Source organism: Cibotium barometz, chromosome 12, assembly GCF_041138505.1.
Source record: "Cibotium barometz isolate CiBa-2024 chromosome 12, ASM4113850v1, whole genome shotgun sequence".
Taxonomy (NCBI): domain Eukaryota; kingdom Viridiplantae; phylum Streptophyta; class Polypodiopsida; order Cyatheales; family Cibotiaceae; genus Cibotium; species Cibotium barometz.
This window is the reverse complement of record NC_141057.1, coordinates 32,936,737-32,946,856: the sequence shown is the minus strand read 5'-3', so window position 1 is coordinate 32,946,856 and position 10,120 is coordinate 32,936,737. Positions and strand designations below refer to the sequence as shown.

Sequence of the window (10,120 nt, the reverse complement as noted above, 5' to 3'; positions counted from 1 at the left end):
TCCAAGGGGCGCAATTGTGCATGCTTTCCTTGGATCCGATTAACAACTAATAAAACCAAGTCATTATAAGTGATAAAGGACCAGCATGTCTAAAACGATAACACTGAGTTTACTTTTAAAAAATCCTTTTCTTAAGCGTAAGGTGTGTACATGGATGTTAAGATGATAGCCGAGTTACAAGGTTATAGCATTTTCCTTAATACCAAAATAGTGTATGGAAGTGATATGAAGGCACTGCTTGTACCTATAAAAAAACATCTAGTTACATTAAAGCAGTTCAAAAACTTGTCGATGAGTAAGAGAAGGTATCCATGTCACGTGAAAAAGAGCATTCTAAACATCCCTTTGAAAATTCTTCAGATACCCCATGATTGTCACAAGCAACATCTCTTTGAAACATTCACCAACTTGAGAACATTTCTTACATGTTCGAAAATACATCTTGTGGATGGATACCCCCATTGATTATCGTCTCCAAGGTGCGTGGAGAACAACTTGTAACTTTTGAACCAGTATGTATCCTGTATCACTCTATCAGAAGAAAACTCCATCACCCTTGAGGTCTGGATGAGCCTGCTGCTCTACCTTTCTCTGCTGGTGCTCTCTTCAATATCTCAAAAGCTGTATTGAACATGCCATTTGTGGGTTTATTGCAAACAAAGCAATGCTTGTTCTTTGCATGATGCTGCACACAAGAAAATTCACATGTAAGGTAGATCCCAACCACACATTATCAAGTGCATTATCCTCTATAACTAAAAATCTAAGCTAGACATGAGAACTCTTACCTTCAAGGCGCAATGCTCACAAAAGTAGTGCTTGCATATTGTCAAAACTGGATCTTTGAACGGTTGGCGACATATAAAGCATGCATAAGGCAAGTCATCATCACCATCTTCATCTTCTTCAGACTTCTCTTCCTCATCTTGCACACCTTGTGCCAATCTAGCTTTCCGCTTCTTCTCTGTTTCTTCCCATTCTCTATCCATCTGCCACCCTGACTTATAGTCTCCACGATCATGCATGAACTTACAAGCATCCCCATATCCACAATACCCAGTCTCCTTGTAGTCTTTGCATATGTCTGGTTGATAATCAAACCTTACCGACCATCTGATGTGGGAAGAAGCTCTCAAAGGTCCATGTGCACCTCCAGCTTTCTCTCCTGCAATGGTGTGCTCCCTCCTAAAACCTGCCTTGTGGTCGGTGTACCCATGAATCCCCTTGTATACCTTCTCATCCTCAGGCTTCTTTCCTCTCAAAGCTTCATCTGCTTGCTTCAATACCCTTTCTCTGATTGCACGGGCATCCTTATCAAACTCTGTCTCTGTCTCCAAGGTCGCAGTTGCCCGGCTATCTGTCTGAGTTTGAACCTCTCTCGTAGACTCGTAGAAAAAGGTTCTCTTGTCTTGCTCTAGGCTGGTGTCTTTCTCTGTTGATGGCTTCCGGGAGACTGCTGGGTTTTGAGAGGAGAATTCAAGATGACCATCTGTTTTCCTTGCAGATTTTGCCTTCTGAATGACAGCAGAACCTGTGTCATCATCATTAGTCTCTTCCCCTTCCGTGGACGCTTTCTCAAGTTCTTGTTGCCTTTGCTCTTTCTGAAGAAATGTGCTGGAAGCCCGGGGGGGGGGGGGGGGGGGGGGGGGGGGGGGGGGGGATCAATGCGAGAGTACAGTTAATATAAAGCCGCCTCTCTCTCTCTCTCTCTCTCTCTCCTCTCTCTCTCAGACAGTAGGGAGACTGCAGATCATGATGTACTCCTGGATGAACAGGATTAAGCCATCGGTGCCACATGAGATTGTGCTTGCTGAAGTTGGGGCAGACCCCTTGGTCCTTGATGCCCTTTTCCAGACTGTCACCTACACCTACCATATATACACACTGGACAGAGACCCCGAGGGTGGCACTTGAGTCATCCATGTAATTTGCACAGACAGGACTTGGTACTCCCACATCACAATGGTTTGATATACATGGTCTTCAGATGCACCCTCTCTAGATCTCTCTCAGCAAGAGATCAACCACATCATCCACCTTGACCTAGCTCACCTCCATACGAGCCGGACATGGCTGTCCCCCATGAGCTACCCATGAAGTTCAGTTCTACAGGGAGGACAGTTTCATTGAGAAACCGAGATACCTATACCGACAAGTATCCAATGCCACAAGGATTGCCATTGGTCAGCTGAGGGTAGCTTCCCACTGCCTTCAAAAGAGACCGGGAGAGCAGAGGGTATCCCTCGGGAGTCACGATTTTGCGATGCCTGGGCCTTTATTTACTAGAGTTGTATCATCACTGAGAGGCCCTATTGAGGCTACAGACAGGGTGCGAGCCCAGCAGGATACCACTCAGCCATTCACCGCTGACTTCTTCGGACCTTCTCAGGGCTATACTGCAGATTCTCAGCCCCATCAATGCTCAAGAGGATTGGGAGACCATGGACGGGACACCACCTGCCCTCAAAACGGGACCCGCTGGCACCTCGCACATGGAGGTATCCAGGATCGGACATAGACCCTTCAGAGAGCCAGATGTCCCCATCCTCCGAGACCCCGGCCTTCTTCCCTCCAGCTTCAGATCCAGGAGATCCTCCAGCACCATAAAGCCGCTCTACCCCATGTAATGGACATTGCCTCTAAGTAAACCGTCATAAATGAGGATGATACAGGATAAGCACAACTGTCGTACCAGCCTTCTCATTCATGGTACATGTAGTACGCAGGTCTAGTTTTTCTTTGGCATTTTTTATCTCCATATTTATGATCTTCAGTTTAAACATGTAACCTTTGTAACAGTTTGTTCTTATAGTACACACATCTTGTTGGGTATTTCAGAGATAGTTGGTGTGAACACCCTCTAAAGGCGTGAACAACCTTATTAAGGTCTAAGTCAAAAGATGAGGCTTGATGCCTATAAAAGCATGTGCTTGGGTGGTACAATGAGTATCATTTGAGTTGTGCAACATCTCTCTTGTGTTCTATCATCTCTCTCTCTCTCTCTCTCTCTCTCTCTCTCTCTCTCTCTCTACCATTGTCATGGCTTGAACTTTCTCTCTCCTTGAATCCTCATCTCTCTTTTCCACACTCACATCATGGGTATCTTCCACCCTCCATATGGACCTGTACACCTTCATATGGGACTAAATCAGTGTTTAGCTTTGCTAAGCCTGATGCTCTGATACCAATGTAACACGCGGAAGCTCTGGGAGTCTTCTTTCAGCCCTAAACACTACTGGAAACCATCTGATGCAAAACGCATATATGAAGAGAGAGTAAAGAGAGAGAGAGAGATGTGCTGGAAATTTAGTATATTTATATAGTACAAAAAGGGTACTTTGCTACAGACCTAGGCTGTCTTCATAAAAAGGTGATAAACACCAAAATCCTTGTCCTACTCTAGGACCCTAAGGACCCAATCCCTAGAGGATTGAATGACCATAACATTGAGCACCTACGCCTTTTGTAGGCCTTGGACCCCCTAGACTGCAGCAGTCAGACAGCCGACAGACCCCCCTTTTCCATGTATATACTGGTCGGCGACCTGAAATGCTGAGGCGTTGAAGCGCCTTCTTTAGATCCAGCCGACTCCCTCTGTGATGCAATCGTTAGCACCTGTGTGCAGCTGACAGAGCCTGTGTGCAGCTTTCCTTTTCTTCCATGCTTTGCTCCAAGTCCAACACTTGGTCCTCTTCTGTGTCTTGTGCTCAAATTCCTAACTATATCTGGTTCATACTCTTTATCTGGCTGCCTCTTCTAGATTAGCACCTGAGAATGTCCATGGCATCTTTAAACACCAGCAGGATTATTGCACCCATCGAATGATCTATGGAAGAATATGTCAGAATACGCAGCGGAGATGATGACCAGATCTGGGAACACAAGAGCAAAAACGCATGCAGAAAAATACAGCACAAGAGAGAGAGAGAAGTAGGCGTGTAACTCTGCTCTGATATACACAAGAAGATCCGATATGATACAATGAGTGGTATGTTTATATGCCCCCACATGTGCAGTCGGCCTGCTGAAAAAAGGCTCCACGACTGCATCTACAGTCGGCCAGCAGCATGCAGCCAGTCGGCCAGCTCTGAGGGTCGACGACTGCATCAAGTACAGTCGGCCAGCTCCAGTACACACATCTGATGTAGTCGGCCAGCAAATGGATCCTACTACCAACTCAGGGCTGCCTCCCAAGCCACAGAAAAATGGGAAAAAATAGGGGAAAAATGCGGGGAGTGAGGAAAAATGATAAAACACCTGATAAGGGCGGGCACACCCACAACAAAGGCCCTGGTGTATAAATCTAGACAGGAGATGACTTCTAACACCTCTCAGCTCCTGGCTGTGAAACCAACCACAGGGAGCTGGGGTGCCGCCTGAGCAAATCCTGAGATAGCGACTTCGTGAAGAGGTCCACAGTACTGTCCTCCGTCGAACAGAACTCTAGCAAGATGTCATCAGCAACGATCTGTTCACGAACAAAGTGCCTCTGGATGACCATGGGTTCCTCCAGTGGAAGCCCAAACCTGCTATGCAACCTCTGCATCCTCACCACCTCACAAACAGCATCACAAACAGCCCGGTACTCTGCCTCTGTTCTCGACAAGGCAAAAGATGACTGTCTCCAACTGCTCCGTAAACTGCTCCTGGGCCTGAAGTAGATCTCCTCGTGTCCGGATCTCCTCCCCAAACTGAGTCACTCCAACCGTGGAGTCGGACTCCATCAATCAATCCCCCTCCTGTGTACAAGAGTCCATGATCCTTCGCATGCCACAGAAACCACAGGAAACGCAATCCTGCCTCCCAAAGAGTCATCCGCAACCATGAGCTCAACTGCCTCATCAGGAAGCTCCCGTCCAATCTGGTGTCCATCAACCAGATCCATGAACCATATAGCTTCTGAGTCAAAGAGACATCACACTGCTCACAAGGATCAACACCTGTTACGGTGCACAAACAAGTCCTGGAAACCTGATGAAACCTGTCAACCACCCCCTCTGAATCCGGAACCACAAAGCCTGGAGAAACCACCTCCTTCTGCAAGTAATCACCTGCCACCTGCCTGGCTTTCCGAAAGGTCCCCGTGGAAAGAACATCCTCATCTACTGGAGGTTCTTTGTCCCGAATACTACAAGACATCAACTTCCTCTGACTGACGAACACAAGAACTACCAACATCAGTACTGGAAAGTTCCTGCCAACTGCTGCCATCTACTGGTAAGCTATCCACCATCTGGTCTCGGAAAGCCTGCACCTGCAGCGTATCCACACACAAGTGGCCATTACCAGACTGCCACTCATCACAAACCTGAGGACTTGGGAGAGAGAGTGCTGAAAGCTTGTAAACTCCATTCTCCACTCCGCCTTCCCAAACCACTTGGCCTGTTGCTTTGTCCCGGGAGAGCAACAAAATGCTCATCAAACTCCACCCGTACGCCAGTCTTGCAAACCTGATGCACTGACAACAAATGAAAACCAAGTGCCGGAACATACAACACCTGGGAGAAATGCTTCCCCCCTCTGCCATCGGGAACTATCTCCATCCTGCCCTCACTGTGAACTGGGATAGTGGACGTATCACCAATAAGAATATGTCCAGAAAGCCTGCAGAGATCCTGTAAACCGGAACGGGAAGGAGTCATGTGCCTGGAAGCACCACTATCGAGAATCCACTCCCGAGTATCCGTTGCGGAGAGTCCTCCAATCTCCTCCCTGCCTGAAGAAAATGAAACATCGGTGTCCACCACCTCCAGGTGCACAAAAGCCGGAGTCTTCATGATTGCTACTGAGGAGTCTTCACCCTTCTCGGTCTTCCACTTGGGACACTGCCTCCAATAGTGGCCTTTCTCGCCACAATCATTACAGGTCCTCTCTACCTTTAGTTTCTCGCGGTCAGCGTCGGACTTCTTCTCAAAAGACTTCTCCGATGAAGCCTTCCCTTTGCCCGAGTTACGGCCTTTCGACCGTTGGCCAGTTAAGGCCTCCAACCTCCACCCTGAGGAGGGTTCGTGAATCGTTCCTCCTGGTCCGACCATGGGCACAAGCTCCTCCCACGTAATGGTGCTGAGCCTGCCACTGGTAATCAAAGAAGAGTAAAATGCTGAGTACGAAGAGGGCAAGTGCGACAGCAACATGATGGCCATGTCCTCTAACGATATCTCCTTCCCAGCCTGAAGAACTTCCTGCTGAAGAGCCTGCAGCTTGTTAATATGCTCCCGCATCGTCGACGACTTTGCAGGGTTCATAACCCGCATCTGTACTTCCAAGGAAATCCTCTTCATGGGCGATACCCTGTTGTAAAGTGAGGCCAAATGCTGCCATATACCTCTGGCCAGCGTCATATGCTTTACATGATTGATTACCTGTGGTGTGCAATTGAGAAAGATAAACGAACGGACCTTGGCGTTGACACGATCCCACATGTGTGTCTGAGCCTCCCAGTCCTTTCGGGTTGACGGTAACTCCCCTTCCTCAACTTGCGGCCGTGGAACCCCAACAATGACGAAATCAGCGAGGTCGTAAGACTCCAGAACAGATTCCATGATAACCTTCCATATACTGTAGTTGCTCCCGTCCAACTGACGGTCCACCGGGAACGTGGGGAGTGTCGGGATCTTCACATGTCTCTCGGCCATCTCAAACAGATCTGCCATTGCGGGGATGTACTCTGAAAAGGGTGGGTGGGTGGGAACAAAGAAGAACTAAAACCTGCAAGTGGCTGTCCAGCAAATCAGCCCGCCTTCCTCTTGCTTCTCCTCTTCCCGAACAGTCCAAAACAGTCCACCAATCAGCCACACAACAGTCCCCCTCTTGCTCACACAAATCCCAAGACCTATCTAGAGCCTAGGCTCTGATACCATGTCAGAATACGCAGCAGAGATGATGACCAGATCTCGGAACACGAGCAAAAACGCATGCAGAAAAATACAGCACAAGAGAGAGAGAGAAGTAGGCGTGTAACTCTCCTCTAATACCACAGAAAAATGGAAAAAAATAGGGGAAAAATGCGGGGACTGAGGAAAAATGATAAAACACCTGATAAGGGCGAGCACACCCACAACAAAGGCCCTGGTGTATAAATCTAGACAGGAGATGACTTCTAATAGAATATTGCTATGGATTTTATCTTTCGATTGCCAAAGTCAAGAAATGATGGTATATCGACCTTTCACGATACTAAGAAGATCAACCATGTATGTCATTGGTTGGACCTTTCAGATCATTGGAAGATATATAATGTTCTCCATGACAGTTTATTGAAACATGTACACGTTATCCCCAGAGCAACTTGTTTTGAAGGATCCACCAAGGGTGGAAGAGCCAGAACAGATTGTGTTTCATTCTATGAGAAAAAGAGGAAAGACAAAGGTTAGAAAGTTTCTCTTGGACTTCGCTTCGAGAATTATTCGCTTGTGGATGCGAAATGGATGCCAGGGAAGTACTTCAAGGACTATCCAGATATACTTCAAGCTTATGAGGAAGTGGTTGGTCCAAATGAATTTGAAGTATAGATATGGACGTCTTGCGATCAAGACAGATTCAAGAGGGAGGCATTGTGCCTCTAGACCTCTTCATTGTCTGATATTGGACTGAAATTGATCATTATTCTGCTTATAATGGTTACTTGAACATGCTCTAGTGGGTGGCAACGATGCCGGATAGCCCAAGGAGCAAGATTTGTATATGGGAGGCAACAATGCCAGATGACCCATTGGACGGCAAACGATGCCAGAACGAGATTTATATATGGGAGGCAAGGATACCAGATGACCCATTGGACGGCAACAATGCCAGATATCTTGGACTTCGCAGTCGGTTGGTCATTACGACCAGATGGCCCAGATGACTGTATTGGATTTCGCAATCGGGCGATCATTGCAACCAGATGGCCCATATGACTATATTGGATCTCATAGTCGGGCGGGCAATGTGGCTAGATGGCCCAGATTACTATTGATTAACTCTCAGGCGGTCCTAGTGACCAGATGACCTTGAGGATAGTCTAAGCAGTTCTAGTGTCCAGATGGCTCAGCACGGTTTCGATGAAACCAGATAGGACAATCCATGAACAGGAGGATCATTACTCGTTCACTGCATACTGATGTATGTTTGAATTTCTGTGACTTTCTGTGCTGTTTTTTATGTATGGACAATGCTTGGATTTATGGCATGTGATAGTCCACTGGGCTCCAAACTACCTGGCCAGTACCTGGAATACCCAGTAGACGCTAATGATGCATACTTCAAACATTTATTTTATCTAGCTTGTGTTTAGTTTTTGCAGAAGGTGAGTATGCATTTATTTTATCTAACACATGTGGCAGGCCATGACGAAGTACCATCAAGAACAAAGCTATTGGTCAAAGAAAAGACATTAAGATATTGCCAAATGAGCAGATGACACCACAGATATGGGAAAGACCAGATGCAGAAGCTCACCAGATGGAGCTAGTACCTTGAAACATATGGATGTACTTGATGTACCTTGAAACATACGGATATACCAGGAACATATGGATATACCAGGGACATATGGGTGTACTTGAAAGATATGGACATGCTTGGAACACTTGCGGTCCACAGTTGAGGACAACTGCAATGTAAGAGGGAGGGAATGTAACTATTTGTCCCCCCTAGCTCTATTTCACATGATGAAACCCATGCCCGGACACCAGACATGTGGAAGAAGACATGGGGACAAGGTCCATAAGGTTTAATTAAGAAAAAGCACCATTCTTGGTCAAAAAGCAAGAAAAAGCAAAAAGTCAAATAGGGTTGACCGGCGAGCCAAGGGCACCATTGGAAAGAGGAGATTGAGCCGGACCAAAAAGCTAAAAGGTGCTTTCTCAAAAAGCAGCTCTAAGGCCAAAAAGCAAGGCCTTAAAGCCAAAAAAGCAAAGCACCAAAAGTTGAGTAATATTTTATTAATAAAAGTAAAAGAGCAAAAGCAAAGGCAAAAAGGAAAAAGCAAAGCATAAAAAGGCAAAGCAAAAGTATGAACAAGCTTTTGGCAAAAAGCAAGGCTTTCCCAAGGTATAAAAGAACCATGAACCCTCCCTTCTCATCATCCATGAAGCTTGGAGTTTATCCTCACCCTTCATTAACAACATCATAAAGAACAAGACGTGAAGATCATTGAACGAGGCTAGGGTTTTTCTTCATCATCATCATCAAGGGGGTGGCCACCATCGTAGAAGAGAGAAGCTCCTTGTCATCTTCATCGTCATCGCCAGTTGACGATCGTACATGTACGCTACCTGAATTTCCATTGCTTTCTTGCTGCTGCTGCCTTCTTGTGGCTGTTTTGGAGCAGTTGCTTTCATGCTGCCTGGCAGTACTAAGCCGCCGCCTGGCCACCACCCTATGGACAGTATTGCCATCTTTACCCCCTTGCTCACGCCTGCTGCTGCTGCTGAATATCTGCCGTCTTACTACCTGGCCTCCGTAGCTGCCTATTCAGTACTGCCATCAAGCACCTGTTGTTCCCTTGCGCCTGTTTGCCACAAGCGCTGCTTGTTGCTGCTGCTGCTGCCACCTACAGAGCACCAGCCACCTGCTCTTTGGCCACGGCCTGAAACCTGCTGCTGAACTGTGTGCCGCCTCTCTGTCATCTGCAGCTCGCACCGTTGTACTGCTGTTCCGAACCCCCTGCAGCAGCAGCCAGCGTTGTCTACAGCCGGCTGCTACTGACATCATCTACCTGCTGCTCCCTGTTTGGTTGGCATCTACAGAAGCTGTGCCACCAAACCGTTGCTGCCAGCTGCCGTATGCTTCCAACATCACCAGATTTCTGTACAGAACCGCCTGAACCTGGCTGCGCCATAAGAAGCGCTGCCTCTTGCTTATGGACCACCATCTGCCACCCGACAGAACTGCCAGCGCCATCTGTTATTTGATAACATCGGCCGGCTTTCTTTCAACCTTGTTGGAGAACGCTCTCTACCTCAGGATTGGGCATTGAGTTTACTGTTGGTCGTCATATACTTCATCATCTACACACCCTTACTGTGTACCTTGTGTACGAGCTTGGAATATTTGGATATGGAGCTTGGGCATGGAAAGGTATGTAACTTGGACATAGAGCTTGGACATGGAACATAGAGCTTGTACATGGAGCGTA

General features: G+C 47.1%; 1 pseudogene across 1 annotated transcript; it reads right to left on the bottom strand.

The window, feature by feature from the left end:
* Positions 1-221: 221 nt before the first annotated feature.
* LOC147633306 (zinc finger CCCH domain-containing protein 1-like) lies at positions 222-9,885 on the bottom strand (annotated as a pseudogene). The gene is made up of 5 exons (XR_015267026.1): positions 9,701-9,885; positions 9,477-9,535; positions 2,458-2,614; positions 789-1,601; positions 222-685 (listed from the first exon to the last, which is right to left on the bottom strand). The product of XR_015267026.1 is annotated as a zinc finger CCCH domain-containing protein 1-like (transcript).
* Between the last annotated feature and the right edge of the window lie 235 nt (positions 9,886-10,120).